This window comes from Microcebus murinus, chromosome 11 (assembly GCF_040939455.1).
Source record: "Microcebus murinus isolate Inina chromosome 11, M.murinus_Inina_mat1.0, whole genome shotgun sequence".
NCBI lineage: Eukaryota > Metazoa > Chordata > Mammalia > Primates > Cheirogaleidae > Microcebus > Microcebus murinus.
Window position 1 is genome coordinate 102,398,561 of NC_134114.1, and position 18,388 is coordinate 102,416,948.

The window sequence follows — 18,388 nt, forward strand, 5'->3', positions numbered from 1 at the left end:
CCCCAAACCACGCCACCCCACCCCACCCATGGGACACATCCCCAGAGAGAGACGCCCCATACACTGGCTGTGCCCCAGCCCTGGCCCGGGGGAATAGGCGGCAGCCCACCCACAGGGCGAGGGGGGGGCGCAGCTGAAAGGGGTTGTGGGGGAGGGCGGCCCCTGGCTGGGGTCAAAGGGCGAGCGTCCCGCGCGTGCGCAGTCAGCGGCAGGCAGCGACGCGCTGGGGGTGGGCAGCGGGTAGGTGAAGGAGGCCTGGCGAGGAGACGAGGGGGGCTGGGAGGGCTCCACCTTGGCGAGTCCAGCCGTGGAGGCGCATCTTGTGTGAGTGTGAGTGAGTGTGAGTGTGTGTGTGTGTGTAGAGAGAGACAGCCCCCCGCCCCGCCCCGCCCCGCCCATCACCCCCGTCCCTGGGAGCCCGCGGGACCCGGCCGGCGAACTCAACCGGCCCGGCCCGGCGCGGGAGGCGGCGGCGGGGAAGCCCAGAGAGGCTCGGCTTCTTGAGCGGGGCAGGGGCGCCCTCCGCCGCCGTCTAGGGCCACACCACCCTGAACGCCCCCGATCTCGTCTGGTCTGGGAAGCTAAGCAGGGTCGGGCCCGGTTAGTACTTGGATGGGAGACCGCCTGGGAATACCGGGTGCCACAGGCTGCTGCTTTTTTTTTTTTTTTTTTTTTTTTGCCTCTTGTTCTGTCCCCTTTCTGGGAGCGCGGCGGCGGCCCGGGGTGGGGGTCACCCCCACCCTCAGCGCCCGCGCGGTGCCTGGCGCCCCAGCCCGCACCGTGGGGCCTCCTCTTGTCCCAAGCCGCGACACCGCTGCCACGCGGCAGGATGCGTGGCATCTGGACTGTCAGGTCTCAGACCAAAGGTCTGCTCTGTGGGAACCGACACGCTGGAGGAAACCTTGAGAGTCTGAGAGGGGAGGGAGTTCCAGAAGAAGGCCAGGATGTCATTTTGAGGGAGTATGTGACCAGAACTCGTCCCGTTGCTTTTGGGGTTCTATGGGCTACACGCAGGAATCTTTGGTGGTGGCACCTGATGTTGGGGGATCCGGAGTCACACCCAGACCTGCTCCACAGGCCTCCTTTTACTTTTCTCTTCGGATTCATTATTTTTAAAAAGTGTCTCTTACCTCTATGATTGCATTTTCTTTTCTCTCTCTCTTCAAGCAGATGATGGGAGTACAAGTATTCAGGTGACATGTGACGCCCGTGCCCCCCTCCCCCCTGCGTTCTTTTTTTTTTTTTTTTTTGAGACAGAGTCTCGTTTTGCTGCCCAGGCTAGAGTGAGTGCCATGGCGTCAGCCTAGCTCACAGCAACCTCAATCTCCGGGCTCAAGCAATCCTGCTGCCTCAGCCTCCCGAGTAGTTGGGACTACAGGCATGCACCACCACGCCCGGCTGTGTTTTTCTATATATATTAGTTGGCCAATTAATTTCTTTCTATTTTTAGTAGAGACGGGGTCTCGCTCTTGCTCAGGCTGGTTTCGAACTCCTGACCTGGAGCAATCCGCCCGCCTCGGCCTCCCAGAGAGCTAGGATTACAGGCGTGAGCCACCGCGCCCGGCCCCCCCTGTGTTCTTATTCATATACCTCTCATGTTGTTCCAGCGTATTGTGGGGGTACCAATGTTAAGGTCGGGTGCCTTGCCCTCTCCAAGCCTCCCCCCTCGGGTCAGAGCTTCAAGTGCGCCCATCCCCCAGTCGGTGCGCACCCACCCCATGCCTAATGGATGTGTATGGCCCTCCCCTCCCCCCACCCGCCCGACACCCACCCGATGAAGGTGATTCCTCTCTGTCCACTTAGGCGTCCATCCGTTCGTACCAATTTGCTGGTGAGCGCGCTCACGTGGTGCTCGTGTGTCCATTCTTGGGATACCTGGCCTACTGGAACGGGTTCCAGCTCTGGCCAGGAGAACACGAGAGGCGCCCTCTCACCGCTGCTCCTCACAGCCGAATGGCACTCCGTGGTGTCCACGCGCCACATTTTATTGATGCACTCCTGGATGGATGGGCACTCGGGTCGCTTCCACGTCTTTGCGATTGTGAATTGTGCCCTAACTGTCACCCTAACCCTTACCCAGCCCGTCTCCTCTGCCCCTGCCTGACGCACTCCTCCCCGGCCAGGCCCGTCACTGTCCTGGGCCCCCGCCTGACCGGCTCCTCCCCGCCCGGCCTGTCACCGTCCTCTGCCCCTGCCTGACATGCTCCTTCCCGCCCGCCCGGCCTCTCACCGTCCTGGGCCCCTGCCTGACCGGCTCCTCCGTCGCCTGGGCCTTCCAAGGGCTTGGTGTGGACGCTGCTTCCAGGAAGCCCACCAGAAACCCGGCAGCAGGGTGGCCGCAGCAGTCTCCAGCAGCCGTCCCTAAGTCGCCTGAGTGCGGGGGACGTGCCCCCCGCTGTGCCGCGGGGGCCCAGCCTGGTGTCTTCCCTGAGGCCCTGCGGCTGCCGGCTGGGCTGCCGCTCCCCGCAAGGGGAGAGCCGCGGAGGTGGGGACCGCCTCCTGATGGGGACGTACACGCAGCTCTCCACGTCGGATTCCGGGGCTCTCTGTCCTGCCCGAAGGCCCAGCTGGCCTGCGGGTCCTTAGAGTGGCAAAAACATCCGAAAACTGAGATTGAGGGTCCGGTGGGTGTCTGCACTTTTGTGCTGGGCACCCCAGGGAGGCCCGGGGGCTGGCTGGACAACGTGGTCTGCTGGGCGGGGGGGTTGGAGGAGCAACTGATGCCCTTTGCACTTTGGGTAGCAAGAGTCTGAGGTGTCTCTGAGCCCTGTGCCCTGTGGGGGGGGGGCGGGGGGGGAGGAGGAGGAGGAGGAGGAGGAGGTGGGAAGGGCCGGGGCCTGCAGTCCTGTTCCCGGGGTGGCACGGCAAGTGGCTTCTTCCACAGGCTGCTTGGCCTGGGCTCCCTGCACCTGGGCCTTTGGAGGACCGGCCCTGTGCTTGCCAACACTTCCTGCAGGGACCCAGAGCTGGGAGGTGGCATCTCTCAGCCCTGGGTCGGGCAGAGCCCCAGCGGGCCATGCCCACAACCTCTCTCAGCACCGGTCCCCCAGAAGGCTCCTTTGGGACCAGGATTCTCTTGCGGTGACTCTTTAAGGTCTGGCCCCTGGATGGAGGGGCACCAGGAGTAGAGGAGCAGGAAGGGGAAGGGGGTGGCCATGCGAGGGGACACTTTGAGGCCGAGTCCCAGCTTCAGCCTGATCCTCCTGGGAACCCCGCTCTGAGACAAGGAGCCGGGCTTCGCATTCCCACAGCAGCCAGTCGTGGGCTGAGGACACCTGGGGCGTTGGGAACTCCCTGGCTTCTCCTTGGTTTAACGTCTAGAGCTGCTTGTGAATCGCGCCGCCACACACACCCGAGCGCAGGAGTCTTCCGCACAGACTGCGGGCCTCGCTCTTCTGAACGCCGCTAGCTCGCCACCCACCCACGGGTGAACCTGGTCAGGGTGCTTTCTCTAAGGGGCAGACTCTTTTCCGGGCGGGCTACCGGTGTCTCTGTTTGCTCGTTTCTTTCTTCCATTTCGGGAAAGTCTTCCTTGCTGGGTGTGGAAATCTCCTATGCCTTCCCTCGCCTATTCTGTCAGCTTTCAAATTCTCTTTCAGTTGCCACCCTCACAGATGGATTAGGAAACTCTTTCCGGTGCACTCATTAGTGAAATGACCTCCAGGAAGCTGGAATCCAATATCTAATGGCCGATTTTTAGCGAGTCCACACGCCAGGGTGGTCGGGGTCCAATGCAGCCCCGGCCAGGCCCAGGCCCCTTGGACTGGGCCACAGGAGGACACGGAGGAGGGTCCCGGCCCCCACGAAGCGGTGCCGGCAGTTCTCCACGGGCTTGGGCGTTTTCCAGAGGTAGGAGATGGAGGGGACTGATTTCTTCAGCGCCCCCCAAACCACGCCACCCCACCCCACCCATGGGACACATCCCCAGAGAGAGACGCCCCATACACTGGCTGTGCCCCAGCCCTGGCCCGGGGGAATAGGCGGCAGCCCACCCACAGGGCGAGGGGGGGGCGCAGCTGAAAGGGGTTGTGGGGGAGGGCGGCCCCTGGCTGGGGTCAAAGGGCGAGCGTCCCGCGCGTGCGCAGTCAGCGGCAGGCAGCGACGCGCTGGGGGTGGGCAGCGGGTAGGTGAAGGAGGCCTGGCGAGGAGACGAGGGGGGCTGGGAGGGCTCCACCTTGGCGAGTCCAGCCGTGGAGGCGCATCTTGTGTGAGTGTGAGTGAGTGTGAGTGTGTGTGTGTGTGTAGAGAGAGACAGCCCCCCGCCCCGCCCCGCCCCGCCCATCACCCCCGTCCCTGGGAGCCCGTGGGACCCGGCCGGCGAACTCAACCGGCCCGGCCCGGCGCGGGAGGCGGCGGCGGGGAAGCCCAGAGAGGCTCGGCTTCTTGAGCGGGGCAGGGGCGCCCTCCGCCGCCGTCTAGGGCCACACCACCCTGAACGCCCCCGATCTCGTCTGGTCTGGGAAGCTAAGCAGGGTCGGGCCCGGTTAGTACTTGGATGGGAGACCGCCTGGGAATACCGGGTGCCACAGGCTGCTGCTTTTTTTTTTTTTTTTTTTTTTTTTGCCTCTTGTTCTGTCCCCTTTCTGGGAGCGCGGCGGCGGCCCGGGGTGGGGGTCACCCCCACCCTCAGCGCCCGCGCGGTGCCTGGCGCCCCAGCCCGCACCGTGGGGCCTCCTCTTGTCCCAAGCCGCGACACCGCCGCCACGCGGCAGGATGCGTGGCATCTGGACTGTCAGGTCTCAGACCAAAGGTCTGCTCTGTGGGAACCGACACGCTGGAGGAAACCTTGAGAGTCTGAGAGGGGAGGGAGTTCCAGAAGAAGGCCAGGATGTCATTTTGAGGGAGTATGTGACCAGAACTCGTCCCGTTGCTTTTGGGGTTCTATGGGCTACACGCAGGAATCTTTGGTGGTGGCACCTGATGTTGGGGGATCCGGAGTCACACCCAGACCTGCTCCACAGGCCTCCTTTTACTTTTCTCTTCGGATTCATTATTTTTAAAAAGTGTCTCTTACCTCTATGATTGCATTTTCTTTTCTCTCTCTCTTCAAGCAGATGATGGGAGTACAAGTATTCAGGTGACATGTGACGCCCGTGCCCCCCTCCCCCCTGCGTTCTTTTTTTTTTTTTTTTTTTGAGACAGAGTCTCGTTTTGCTGCCCAGGCTAGAGTGAGTGCCATGGCGTCAGCCTAGCTCACAGCAACCTCAATCTCCGGGCTCAAGCAATCCTGCTGCCTCAGCCTCCCGAGTAGTTGGGACTACAGGCATGCACCACCACGCCCGGCTGTGTTTTTCTATATATATTAGTTGGCCAATTAATTTCTTTCTATTTTTAGTAGAGACGGGGTCTCGCTCTTGCTCAGGCTGGTTTCGAACTCCTGACCTGGAGCAATCCGCCCGCCTCGGCCTCCCAGAGAGCTAGGATTACAGGCGTGAGCCACCGCGCCCGGCCCCCCCTGTGTTCTTATTCATATACCTCTCATGTTGTTCCAGCGTATTGTGGGGGTACCAATGTTAAGGTCGGGTGCCTTGCCCTCTCCAAGCCTCCCCCCTCGGGTCAGAGCTTCAAGTGCGCCCATCCCCCAGTCGGTGCGCACCCACCCCATGCCTAATGGATGTGTATGGCCCTCCCCTCCCCCCACCCGCCCGACACCCACCCGATGAAGGTGATTCCTCTCTGTCCACTTAGGCGTCCATCCGTTCGTACCAATTTGCTGGTGAGCGCGCTCACGTGGTGCTCGTGTGTCCATTCTTGGGATACCTGGCCTACTGGAACGGGTTCCAGCTCTGGCCAGGAGAACACGAGAGGCGCCCTCTCACCGCTGCTCCTCACAGCCGAATGGCACTCCGTGGTGTCCACGCGCCACATTTTATTGATGCACTCCTGGATGGATGGGCACTCGGGTCGCTTCCACGTCTTTGCGATTGTGAATTGTGCCCTAACTGTCACCCTAACCCTTACCCAGCCCGTCTCCTCTGCCCCTGCCTGACGCACTCCTCCCCGGCCAGGCCCGTCACTGTCCTGGGCCCCCGCCTGACCGGCTCCTCCCCGCCCGGCCTGTCACCGTCCTCTGCCCCTGCCTGACATGCTCCTTCCCGCCCGCCCGGCCTCTCACCGTCCTGGGCCCCTGCCTGACCGGCTCCTCCGTCGCCTGGGCCTTCCAAGGGCTTGGTGTGGACGCTGCTTCCAGGAAGCCCACCAGAAACCCGGCAGCAGGGTGGCCGCAGCAGTCTCCAGCAGCCGTCCCTAAGTCGCCTGAGTGCGGGGGACGTGCCCCCCGCTGTGCCGCGGGGGCCCAGCCTGGTGTCTTCCCTGAGGCCCTGCGGCTGCCGGCTGGGCTGCCGCTCCCCGCAAGGGGAGAGCCGCGGAGGTGGGGACCGCCTCCTGATGGGGACGTACACGCAGCTCTCCACGTCGGATTCCGGGGCTCTCTGTCCTGCCCGAAGGCCCAGCTGGCCTGCGGGTCCTTAGAGTGGCAAAAACATCCGAAAACTGAGATTGAGGGTCCGGTGGGTGTCTGCACTTTTGTGCTGGGCACCCCAGGGAGGCCCGGGGGCTGGCTGGACAACGTGGTCTGCTGGGCGGGGGGGTTGGAGGAGCAACTGATGCCCTTTGCACTTTGGGTAGCAAGAGTCTGAGGTGTCTCTGAGCCCTGTGCCCTGTGGGGGGGGGCGGGGGGGGAGGAGGAGGAGGAGGAGGAGGAGGTGGGAAGGGCCGGGGCCTGCAGTCCTGTTCCCGGGGTGGCACGGCAAGTGGCTTCTTCCACAGGCTGCTTGGCCTGGGCTCCCTGCACCTGGGCCTTTGGAGGACCGGCCCTGTGCTTGCCAACACTTCCTGCAGGGACCCAGAGCTGGGAGGTGGCATCTCTCAGCCCTGGGTCGGGCAGAGCCCCAGCGGGCCATGCCCACAACCTCTCTCAGCACCGGTCCCCCAGAAGGCTCCTTTGGGACCAGGATTCTCTTGCGGTGACTCTTTAAGGTCTGGCCCCTGGATGGAGGGGCACCAGGAGTAGAGGAGCAGGAAGGGGAAGGGGGTGGCCATGCGAGGGGACACTTTGAGGCCGAGTCCCAGCTTCAGCCTGATCCTCCTGGGAACCCCGCTCTGAGACAAGGAGCCGGGCTTCGCATTCCCACAGCAGCCAGTCGTGGGCTGAGGACACCTGGGGCGTTGGGAACTCCCTGGCTTCTCCTTGGTTTAACGTCTAGAGCTGCTTGTGAATCGCGCCGCCACACACACCCGAGCGCAGGAGTCTTCCGCACAGACTGCGGGCCTCGCTCTTCTGAACGCCGCTAGCTCGCCACCCACCCACGGGTGAACCTGGTCAGGGTGCTTTCTCTAAGGGGCAGACTCTTTTCCGGGCGGGCTACCGGTGTCTCTGTTTGCTCGTTTCTTTCTTCCATTTCGGGAAAGTCTTCCTTGCTGGGTGTGGAAATCTCCTATGCCTTCCCTCGCCTATTCTGTCAGCTTTCAAATTCTCTTTCAGTTGCCACCCTCACAGATGGATTAGGAAACTCTTTCCGGTGCACTCATTAGTGAAATGACCTCCAGGAAGCTGGAATCCAATATCTAATGGCCGATTTTTAGCGAGTCCACACGCCAGGGTGGTCGGGGTCCAATGCAGCCCCGGCCAGGCCCAGGCCCCTTGGACTGGGCCACAGGAGGACACGGAGGAGGGTCCCGGCCCCCACGAAGCGGTGCCGGCAGTTCTCCACGGGCTTGGGCGTTTTCCAGAGGTAGGAGATGGAGGGGACTGATTTCTTCAGCGCCCCCCAAACCACGCCACCCCACCCCACCCATGGGACACATCCCCAGAGAGAGACGCCCCATACACTGGCTGTGCCCCAGCCCTGGCCCGGGGGAATAGGCGGCAGCCCACCCACAGGGCGAGGGGGGGGCGCAGCTGAAAGGGGTTGTGGGGGAGGGCGGCCCCTGGCTGGGGTCAAAGGGCGAGCGTCCCGCGCGTGCGCAGTCAGCGGCAGGCAGCGACGCGCTGGGGGTGGGCAGCGGGTAGGTGAAGGAGGCCTGGCGAGGAGACGAGGGGGGCTGGGAGGGCTCCACCTTGGCGAGTCCAGCCGTGGAGGCGCATCTTGTGTGAGTGTGAGTGAGTGTGAGTGTGTGTGTGTGTGTAGAGAGAGACAGCCCCCCGCCCCGCCCCGCCCCGCCCATCACCCCCGTCCCTGGGAGCCCGCGGGACCCGGCCGGCGAACTCAACCGGCCCGGCCCGGCGCGGGAGGCGGCGGCGGGGAAGCCCAGAGAGGCTCGGCTTCTTGAGCGGGGCAGGGGCGCCCTCCGCCGCCGTCTAGGGCCACACCACCCTGAACGCCCCCGATCTCGTCTGGTCTGGGAAGCTAAGCAGGGTCGGGCCCGGTTAGTACTTGGATGGGAGACCGCCTGGGAATACCGGGTGCCACAGGCTGCTGCTTTTTTTTTTTTTTTTTTTTTTTTTTGCCTCTTGTTCTGTCCCCTTTCTGGGAGCGCGGCGGCGGCCCGGGGTGGGGGTCACCCCCACCCTCAGCGCCCGCGCGGTGCCTGGCGCCCCAGCCCGCACCGTGGGGCCTCCTCTTGTCCCAAGCCGCGACACCGCCGCCACGCGGCAGGATGCGTGGCATCTGGACTGTCAGGTCTCAGACCAAAGGTCTGCTCTGTGGGAACCGACACGCTGGAGGAAACCTTGAGAGTCTGAGAGGGGAGGGAGTTCCAGAAGAAGGCCAGGATGTCATTTTGAGGGAGTATGTGACCAGAACTCGTCCCGTTGCTTTTGGGGTTCTATGGGCTACACGCAGGAATCTTTGGTGGTGGCACCTGATGTTGGGGGATCCGGAGTCACACCCAGACCTGCTCCACAGGCCTCCTTTTACTTTTCTCTTCGGATTCATTATTTTTAAAAAGTGTCTCTTACCTCTATGATTGCATTTTCTTTTCTCTCTCTCTTCAAGCAGATGATGGGAGTACAAGTATTCAGGTGACATGTGACGCCCGTGCCCCCCTCCCCCCTGCGTTCTTTTTTTTTTTTTTTTTTTGAGACAGAGTCTCGTTTTGCTGCCCAGGCTAGAGTGAGTGCCATGGCGTCAGCCTAGCTCACAGCAACCTCAATCTCCGGGCTCAAGCAATCCTGCTGCCTCAGCCTCCCGAGTAGTTGGGACTACAGGCATGCACCACCACGCCCGGCTGTGTTTTTCTATATATATTAGTTGGCCAATTAATTTCTTTCTATTTTTAGTAGAGACGGGGTCTCGCTCTTGCTCAGGCTGGTTTCGAACTCCTGACCTGGAGCAATCCGCCCGCCTCGGCCTCCCAGAGAGCTAGGATTACAGGCGTGAGCCACCGCGCCCGGCCCCCCCTGTGTTCTTATTCATATACCTCTCATGTTGTTCCAGCGTATTGTGGGGGTACCAATGTTAAGGTCGGGTGCCTTGCCCTCTCCAAGCCTCCCCCCTCGGGTCAGAGCTTCAAGTGCGCCCATCCCCCAGTCGGTGCGCACCCACCCCATGCCTAATGGATGTGTATGGCCCTCCCCTCCCCCCACCCGCCCGACACCCACCCGATGAAGGTGATTCCTCTCTGTCCACTTAGGCGTCCATCCGTTCGTACCAATTTGCTGGTGAGCGCGCTCACGTGGTGCTCGTGTGTCCATTCTTGGGATACCTGGCCTACTGGAACGGGTTCCAGCTCTGGCCAGGAGAACACGAGAGGCGCCCTCTCACCGCTGCTCCTCACAGCCGAATGGCACTCCGTGGTGTCCACGCGCCACATTTTATTGATGCACTCCTGGATGGATGGGCACTCGGGTCGCTTCCACGTCTTTGCGATTGTGAATTGTGCCCTAACTGTCACCCTAACCCTTACCCAGCCCGTCTCCTCTGCCCCTGCCTGACGCACTCCTCCCCGGCCAGGCCCGTCACTGTCCTGGGCCCCCGCCTGACCGGCTCCTCCCCGCCCGGCCTGTCACCGTCCTCTGCCCCTGCCTGACATGCTCCTTCCCGCCCGCCCGGCCTCTCACCGTCCTGGGCCCCTGCCTGACCGGCTCCTCCGTCGCCTGGGCCTTCCAAGGGCTTGGTGTGGACGCTGCTTCCAGGAAGCCCACCAGAAACCCGGCAGCAGGGTGGCCGCAGCAGTCTCCAGCAGCCGTCCCTAAGTCGCCTGAGTGCGGGGGACGTGCCCCCCGCTGTGCCGCGGGGGCCCAGCCTGGTGTCTTCCCTGAGGCCCTGCGGCTGCCGGCTGGGCTGCCGCTCCCCGCAAGGGGAGAGCCGCGGAGGTGGGGACCGCCTCCTGATGGGGACGTACACGCAGCTCTCCACGTCGGATTCCGGGGCTCTCTGTCCTGCCCGAAGGCCCAGCTGGCCTGCGGGTCCTTAGAGTGGCAAAAACATCCGAAAACTGAGATTGAGGGTCCGGTGGGTGTCTGCACTTTTGTGCTGGGCACCCCAGGGAGGCCCGGGGGCTGGCTGGACAACGTGGTCTGCTGGGCGGGGGGGTTGGAGGAGCAACTGATGCCCTTTGCACTTTGGGTAGCAAGAGTCTGAGGTGTCTCTGAGCCCTGTGCCCTGTGGGGGGGGGCGGGGGGGGAGGAGGAGGAGGAGGAGGAGGAGGTGGGAAGGGCCGGGGCCTGCAGTCCTGTTCCCGGGGTGGCACGGCAAGTGGCTTCTTCCACAGGCTGCTTGGCCTGGGCTCCCTGCACCTGGGCCTTTGGAGGACCGGCCCTGTGCTTGCCAACACTTCCTGCAGGGACCCAGAGCTGGGAGGTGGCATCTCTCAGCCCTGGGTCGGGCAGAGCCCCAGCGGGCCATGCCCACAACCTCTCTCAGCACCGGTCCCCCAGAAGGCTCCTTTGGGACCAGGATTCTCTTGCGGTGACTCTTTAAGGTCTGGCCCCTGGATGGAGGGGCACCAGGAGTAGAGGAGCAGGAAGGGGAAGGGGGTGGCCATGCGAGGGGACACTTTGAGGCCGAGTCCCAGCTTCAGCCTGATCCTCCTGGGAACCCCGCTCTGAGACAAGGAGCCGGGCTTCGCATTCCCACAGCAGCCAGTCGTGGGCTGAGGACACCTGGGGCGTTGGGAACTCCCTGGCTTCTCCTTGGTTTAACGTCTAGAGCTGCTTGTGAATCGCGCCGCCACACACACCCGAGCGCAGGAGTCTTCCGCACAGACTGCGGGCCTCGCTCTTCTGAACGCCGCTAGCTCGCCACCCACCCACGGGTGAACCTGGTCAGGGTGCTTTCTCTAAGGGGCAGACTCTTTTCCGGGCGGGCTACCGGTGTCTCTGTTTGCTCGTTTCTTTCTTCCATTTCGGGAAAGTCTTCCTTGCTGGGTGTGGAAATCTCCTATGCCTTCCCTCGCCTATTCTGTCAGCTTTCAAATTCTCTTTCAGTTGCCACCCTCACAGATGGATTAGGAAACTCTTTCCGGTGCACTCATTAGTGAAATGACCTCCAGGAAGCTGGAATCCAATATCTAATGGCCGATTTTTAGCGAGTCCACACGCCAGGGTGGTCGGGGTCCAATGCAGCCCCGGCCAGGCCCAGGCCCCTTGGACTGGGCCACAGGAGGACACGGAGGAGGGTCCCGGCCCCCACGAAGCGGTGCCGGCAGTTCTCCACGGGCTTGGGCGTTTTCCAGAGGTAGGAGATGGAGGGGACTGATTTCTTCAGCGCCCCCCAAACCACGCCACCCCACCCCACCCATGGGACACATCCCCAGAGAGAGACGCCCCATACACTGGCTGTGCCCCAGCCCTGGCCCGGGGGAATAGGCGGCAGCCCACCCACAGGGCGAGGGGGGGGCGCAGCTGAAAGGGGTTGTGGGGGAGGGCGGCCCCTGGCTGGGGTCAAAGGGCGAGCGTCCCGCGCGTGCGCAGTCAGCGGCAGGCAGCGACGAGCTGGGGGTGGGCAGCGGGTAGGTGAAGGAGGCCTGGCGAGGAGACGAGGGGGGCTGGGAGGGCTCCACCTTGGCGAGTCCAGCCGTGGAGGCGCATCTTGTGTGAGTGTGAGTGAGTGTGAGTGTGTGTGTGTGTGTAGAGAGAGACAGCCCCCCGCCCCGCCCCGCCCCGCCCATCACCCCCGTCCCTGGGAGCCCGCGGGACCCGGCCGGCGAACTCAACCGGCCCGGCCCGGCGCGGGAGGCGGCGGCGGGGAAGCCCAGAGAGGCTCGGCTTCTTGAGCGGGGCAGGGGCGCCCTCCGCCGCCGTCTAGGGCCACACCACCCTGAACGCCCCCGATCTCGTCTGGTCTGGGAAGCTAAGCAGGGTCGGGCCCGGTTAGTACTTGGATGGGAGACCGCCTGGGAATACCGGGTGCCACAGGCTGCTGCTTTTTTTTTTTTTTTTTTTTTTTTTTGCCTCTTGTTCTGTCCCCTTTCTGGGAGCGCGGCGGCGGCCCGGGGTGGGGGTCACCCCCACCCTCAGCGCCCGCGCGGTGCCTGGCGCCCCAGCCCGCACCGTGGGGCCTCCTCTTGTCCCAAGCCGCGACACCGCCGCCACGCGGCAGGATGCGTGGCATCTGGACTGTCAGGTCTCAGACCAAAGGTCTGCTCTGTGGGAACCGACACGCTGGAGGAAACCTTGAGAGTCTGAGAGGGGAGGGAGTTCCAGAAGAAGGCCAGGATGTCATTTTGAGGGAGTATGTGACCAGAACTCGTCCCGTTGCTTTTGGGGTTCTATGGGCTACACGCAGGAATCTTTGGTGGTGGCACCTGATGTTGGGGGATCCGGAGTCACACCCAGACCTGCTCCACAGGCCTCCTTTTACTTTTCTCTTCGGATTCATTATTTTTAAAAAGTGTCTCTTACCTCTATGATTGCATTTTCTTTTCTCTCTCTCTTCAAGCAGATGATGGGAGTACAAGTATTCAGGTGACATGTGACGCCCGTGCCCCCCTCCCCCCTGCGTTCTTTTTTTTTTTTTTTTTTTGAGACAGAGTCTCGTTTTGCTGCCCAGGCTAGAGTGAGTGCCATGGCGTCAGCCTAGCTCACAGCAACCTCAATCTCCGGGCTCAAGCAATCCTGCTGCCTCAGCCTCCCGAGTAGTTGGGACTACAGGCATGCACCACCACGCCCGGCTGTGTTTTTCTATATATATTAGTTGGCCAATTAATTTCTTTCTATTTTTAGTAGAGACGGGGTCTCGCTCTTGCTCAGGCTGGTTTCGAACTCCTGACCTGGAGCAATCCGCCCGCCTCGGCCTCCCAGAGAGCTAGGATTACAGGCGTGAGCCACCGCGCCCGGCCCCCCCTGTGTTCTTATTCATATACCTCTCATGTTGTTCCAGCGTATTGTGGGGGTACCAATGTTAAGGTCGGGTGCCTTGCCCTCTCCAAGCCTCCCCCCTCGGGTCAGAGCTTCAAGTGCGCCCATCCCCCAGTCGGTGCGCACCCACCCCATGCCTAATGGATGTGTATGGCCCTCCCCTCCCCCCACCCGCCCGACACCCACCCGATGAAGGTGATTCCTCTCTGTCCACTTAGGCGTCCATCCGTTCGTACCAATTTGCTGGTGAGCGCGCTCACGTGGTGCTCGTGTGTCCATTCTTGGGATACCTGGCCTACTGGAACGGGTTCCAGCTCTGGCCAGGAGAACACGAGAGGCGCCCTCTCACCGCTGCTCCTCACAGCCGAATGGCACTCCGTGGTGTCCACGCGCCACATTTTATTGATGCACTCCTGGATGGATGGGCACTCGGGTCGCTTCCACGTCTTTGCGATTGTGAATTGTGCCCTAACTGTCACCCTAACCCTTACCCAGCCCGTCTCCTCTGCCCCTGCCTGACGCACTCCTCCCCGGCCAGGCCCGTCACTGTCCTGGGCCCCCGCCTGACCGGCTCCTCCCCGCCCGGCCTGTCACCGTCCTCTGCCCCTGCCTGACATGCTCCTTCCCGCCCGCCCGGCCTCTCACCGTCCTGGGCCCCTGCCTGACCGGCTCCTCCGTCGCCTGGGCCTTCCAAGGGCTTGGTGTGGACGCTGCTTCCAGGAAGCCCACCAGAAACCCGGCAGCAGGGTGGCCGCAGCAGTCTCCAGCAGCCGTCCCTAAGTCGCCTGAGTGCGGGGGACGTGCCCCCCGCTGTGCCGCGGGGGCCCAGCCTGGTGTCTTCCCTGAGGCCCTGCGGCTGCCGGCTGGGCTGCCGCTCCCCGCAAGGGGAGAGCCGCGGAGGTGGGGACCGCCTCCTGATGGGGACGTACACGCAGCTCTCCACGTCGGATTCCGGGGCTCTCTGTCCTGCCCGAAGGCCCAGCTGGCCTGCGGGTCCTTAGAGTGGCAAAAACATCCGAAAACTGAGATTGAGGGTCCGGTGGGTGTCTGCACTTTTGTGCTGGGCACCCCAGGGAGGCCCGGGGGCTGGCTGGACAACGTGGTCTGCTGGGCGGGGGGGTTGGAGGAGCAACTGATGCCCTTTGCACTTTGGGTAGCAAGAGTCTGAGGTGTCTCTGAGCCCTGTGCCCTGTGGGGGGGGGCGGGGGGGGAGGAGGAGGAGGAGGAGGAGGAGGTGGGAAGGGCCGGGGCCTGCAGTCCTGTTCCCGGGGTGGCACGGCAAGTGGCTTCTTCCACAGGCTGCTTGGCCTGGGCTCCCTGCACCTGGGCCTTTGGAGGACCGGCCCTGTGCTTGCCAACACTTCCTGCAGGGACCCAGAGCTGGGAGGTGGCATCTCTCAGCCCTGGGTCGGGCAGAGCCCCAGCGGGCCATGCCCACAACCTCTCTCAGCACCGGTCCCCCAGAAGGCTCCTTTGGGACCAGGATTCTCTTGCGGTGACTCTTTAAGGTCTGGCCCCTGGATGGAGGGGCACCAGGAGTAGAGGAGCAGGAAGGGGAAGGGGGTGGCCATGCGAGGGGACACTTTGAGGCCGAGTCCCAGCTTCAGCCTGATCCTCCTGGGAACCCCGCTCTGAGACAAGGAGCCGGGCTTCGCATTCCCACAGCAGCCAGTCGTGGGCTGAGGACACCTGGGGCGTTGGGAACTCCCTGGCTTCTCCTTGGTTTAACGTCTAGAGCTGCTTGTGAATCGCGCCGCCACACACACCCGAGCGCAGGAGTCTTCCGCACAGACTGCGGGCCTCGCTCTTCTGAACGCCGCTAGCTCGCCACCCACCCACGGGTGAACCTGGTCAGGGTGCTTTCTCTAAGGGGCAGACTCTTTTCCGGGCGGGCTACCGGTGTCTCTGTTTGCTCGTTTCTTTCTTCCATTTCGGGAAAGTCTTCCTTGCTGGGTGTGGAAATCTCCTATGCCTTCCCTCGCCTATTCTGTCAGCTTTAAAATTCTCTTTCAGTTGCCACCCTCACAGATGGATTAGGAAACTCTTTCCGGTGCACTCATTAGTGAAATGACCTCCAGGAAGCTGGAATCCAATATCTAATGGCCGATTTTTAGCGAGTCCACACGCCAGGGTGGTCGGGGTCCAATGCAGCCCCGGCCAGGCCCAGGCCCCTTGGACTGGGCCACAGGAGGACACGGAGGAGGGTCCCGGCCCCCACGAAGCGGTGCCGGCAGTTCTCCACGGGCTTGGGCGTTTTCCAGAGGTAGGAGATGGAGGGGACTGATTTCTTCAGCGCCCCCCAAACCACGCCACCCCACCCCACCCATGGGACACATCCCCAGAGAGAGACGCCCCATACACTGGCTGTGCCCCAGCCCTGGCCCGGGGGAATAGGCGGCAGCCCACCCACAGGGCGAGGGGGGGGCGCAGCTGAAAGGGGTTGTGGGGGAGGGCGGCCCCTGGCTGGGGTCAAAGGGCGAGCGTCCCGCGCGTGCGCAGTCAGCGGCAGGCAGCGACGCGCTGGGGGTGGGCAGCGGGTAGGTGAAGGAGGCCTGGCGAGGAGACGAGGGGGGCTGGGAGGGCTCCACCTTGGCGAGTCCAGCCGTGGAGGCGCATCTTGTGTGAGTGTGAGTGAGTGTGAGTGTGTGTGTGTGTGTAGAGAGAGACAGCCCCCCGCCCCGCCCCGCCCATCACCCCCGTCCCTGGGAGCCCGCGGGACCCGGCCGGCGAACTCAACCGGCCCGGCCCGGCGCGGGAGGCGGCGGCGGGGAAGCCCAGAGAGGCTCGGCTTCTTGAGCGGGGCAGGGGCGCCCTCCGCCGCCGTCTAGGGCCACACCACCCTGAACGCCCCCGATCTCGTCTGGTCTGGGAAGCTAAGCAGGGTCGGGCCCGGTTAGTACTTGGATGGGAGACCGCCTGGGAATACCGGGTGCCACAGGCTGCTGCTTTTTTTTTTTTTTTTTTTTTTTTTGCCTCTTGTTCTGTCCCCTTTCTGGGAGCGCGGCGGCGGCCCGGGGTGGGGGTCACCCCCACCCTCAGCGCCCGCGCGGTGCCTGGCGCCCCAGCCCGCACCGTGGGGCCTCCTCTTGTCCCAAGCCGCGACACCGCCGCCACGCGGCAGGATGCGTGGCATCTGGACTGTCAGGTCTCAGACCAAAGGTCTGCTCTGTGGGAACCGACACGCTGGAGGAAACCTTGAGAGTCTGAGAGGGGAGGGAGTTCCAGAAGAAGGCCAGGATGTCATTTTGAGGGAGTATGTGACCAGAACTCGTCCCGTTGCTTTTGGGGTTCTATGGGCTACACGCAGGAATCTTTGGTGGTGGCACCTGATGTTGGGGGATCCGGAGTCACACCCAGACCTGCTCCACAGGCCTCCTTTTACTTTTCTCTTCGGATTCATTATTTTTAAAAAGTGTCTCTTACCTCTATGATTGCATTTTCTTTTCTCTCTCTCTTCAAGCAGATGATGGGAGTACAAGTATTCAGGTGACATGTGACGCCCGTGCCCCCCTCCCCCCTGCGTTCTTTTTTTTTTTTTTTTGAGACAGAGTCTCGTTTTGCTGCCCAGGCTAGAGTGAGTGCCATGGCGTCAGCCTAGCTCACAGCAACCTCAATCTCCGGGCTCAAGCAATCCTGCTGCCTCAGCCTCCCGAGTAGTTGGGACTACAGGCATGCACCACCACGCCCGGCTGTGTTTTTCTATATATATTAGTTGGCCAATTAATTTCTTTCTATTTTTAGTAGAGACGGGGTCTCGCTCTTGCTCAGGCTGGTTTCGAACTCCTGACCTGGAGCAATCCGCCCGCCTCGGCCTCCCAGAGAGCTAGGATTACAGGCGTGAGCCACCGCGCCCGGCCCCCCCTGTGTTCTTATTCATATACCTCTCATGTTGTTCCAGCGTATTGTGGGGGTACCAATGTTAAGGTCGGGTGCCTTGCCCTCTCCAAGCCTCCCCCCTCGGGTCAGAGCTTCAAGTGCGCCCATCCCCCAGTCGGTGCGCACCCACCCCATGCCTAATGGATGTGTATGGCCCTCCCCTCCCCCCACCCGCCCGACACCCACCCGATGAAGGTGATTCCTCTCTGTCCACTTAGGCGTCCATCCGTTCGTACCAATTTGCTGGTGAGCGCGCTCACGTGGTGCTCGTGTGTCCATTCTTGGGATACCTGGCCTACTGGAACGGGTTCCAGCTCTGGCCAGGAGAACACGAGAGGCGCCCTCTCACCGCTGCTCCTCACAGCCGAATGGCACTCCGTGGTGTCCACGCGCCACATTTTATTGATGCACTCCTGGATGGATGGGCACTCGGGTCGCTTCCACGTCTTTGCGATTGTGAATTGTGCCCTAACTGTCACCCTAACCCTTACCCAGCCCGTCTCCTCTGCCCCTGCCTGACGCACTCCTCCCCGGCCAGGCCCGTCACTGTCCTGGGCCCCCGCCTGACCGGCTCCTCCCCGCCCGGCCTGTCACCGTCCTCTGCCCCTGCCTGACATGCTCCTTCCCGCCCGCCCGGCCTCTCACCGTCCTGGGCCCCTGCCTGACCGGCTCCTCCGTCGCCTGGGCCTTCCAAGGGCTTGGTGTGGACGCTGCTTCCAGGAAGCCCACCAGAAACCCGGCAGCAGGGTGGCCGCAGCAGTCTCCAGCAGCCGTCCCTAAGTCGCCTGAGTGCGGGGGACGTGCCCCCCGCTGTGCCGCGGGGGCCCAGCCTGGTGTCTTCCCTGAGGCCCTGCGGCTGCCGGCTGGGCTGCCGCTCCCCGCAAGGGGAGAGCCACGGAGGTGGGGACCGCCTCCTGATGGGGACGTACACGCAGCTCTCCACGTCGGATTCCGGGGCTCTCTGTCCTGCCCGAAGGCCCAGCTGGCCTGCGGGTCCTTAGAGTGGCAAAAACATCCGAAAACTGAGATTGAGGGTCCGGTGGGTGTCTGCACTTTTGTGCTGGGCACCCCAGGGAGGCCCGGGGGCTGGCTGGACAACGTGGTCTGCTGGGCGGGGGGGTTGGAGGAGCAACTGATGCCCTTTGCACTTTGGGTAGCAAGAGTCTGAGGTGTCTCTGAGCCCTGTGCCCTGTGGGGGGGGCGGGGGGGGAGGAGGAGGAGGAGGAGGAGGAGGTGGGAAGGGCCGGGGCCTGCAGTCCTGTTCCCGGGGTG

The 18,388-nt window shown here is 63.0% G+C and overlaps 5 pseudogenes; all 5 read left to right on the forward strand.

The window, feature by feature from the left end:
• Window positions 1-530: 530 nt before the first annotated feature.
• On the forward strand, window positions 531-649 carry LOC142874086 (uncharacterized; annotated as a pseudogene).
• Window positions 650-4,413: 3,764 nt separating this feature from the next.
• Window positions 4,414-4,532, forward strand: LOC142874087 (uncharacterized; annotated as a pseudogene).
• A 3,765-nt stretch (window positions 4,533-8,297) lies between these two features.
• LOC142874088 (uncharacterized) lies at window positions 8,298-8,416 on the forward strand (annotated as a pseudogene).
• Window positions 8,417-12,182: 3,766 nt separating this feature from the next.
• On the forward strand, window positions 12,183-12,301 carry LOC142874089 (uncharacterized; annotated as a pseudogene).
• A 3,761-nt stretch (window positions 12,302-16,062) lies between these two features.
• On the forward strand, window positions 16,063-16,181 carry LOC142874090 (uncharacterized; annotated as a pseudogene).
• The last annotated feature ends 2,207 nt before the right edge of the window (window positions 16,182-18,388 follow it).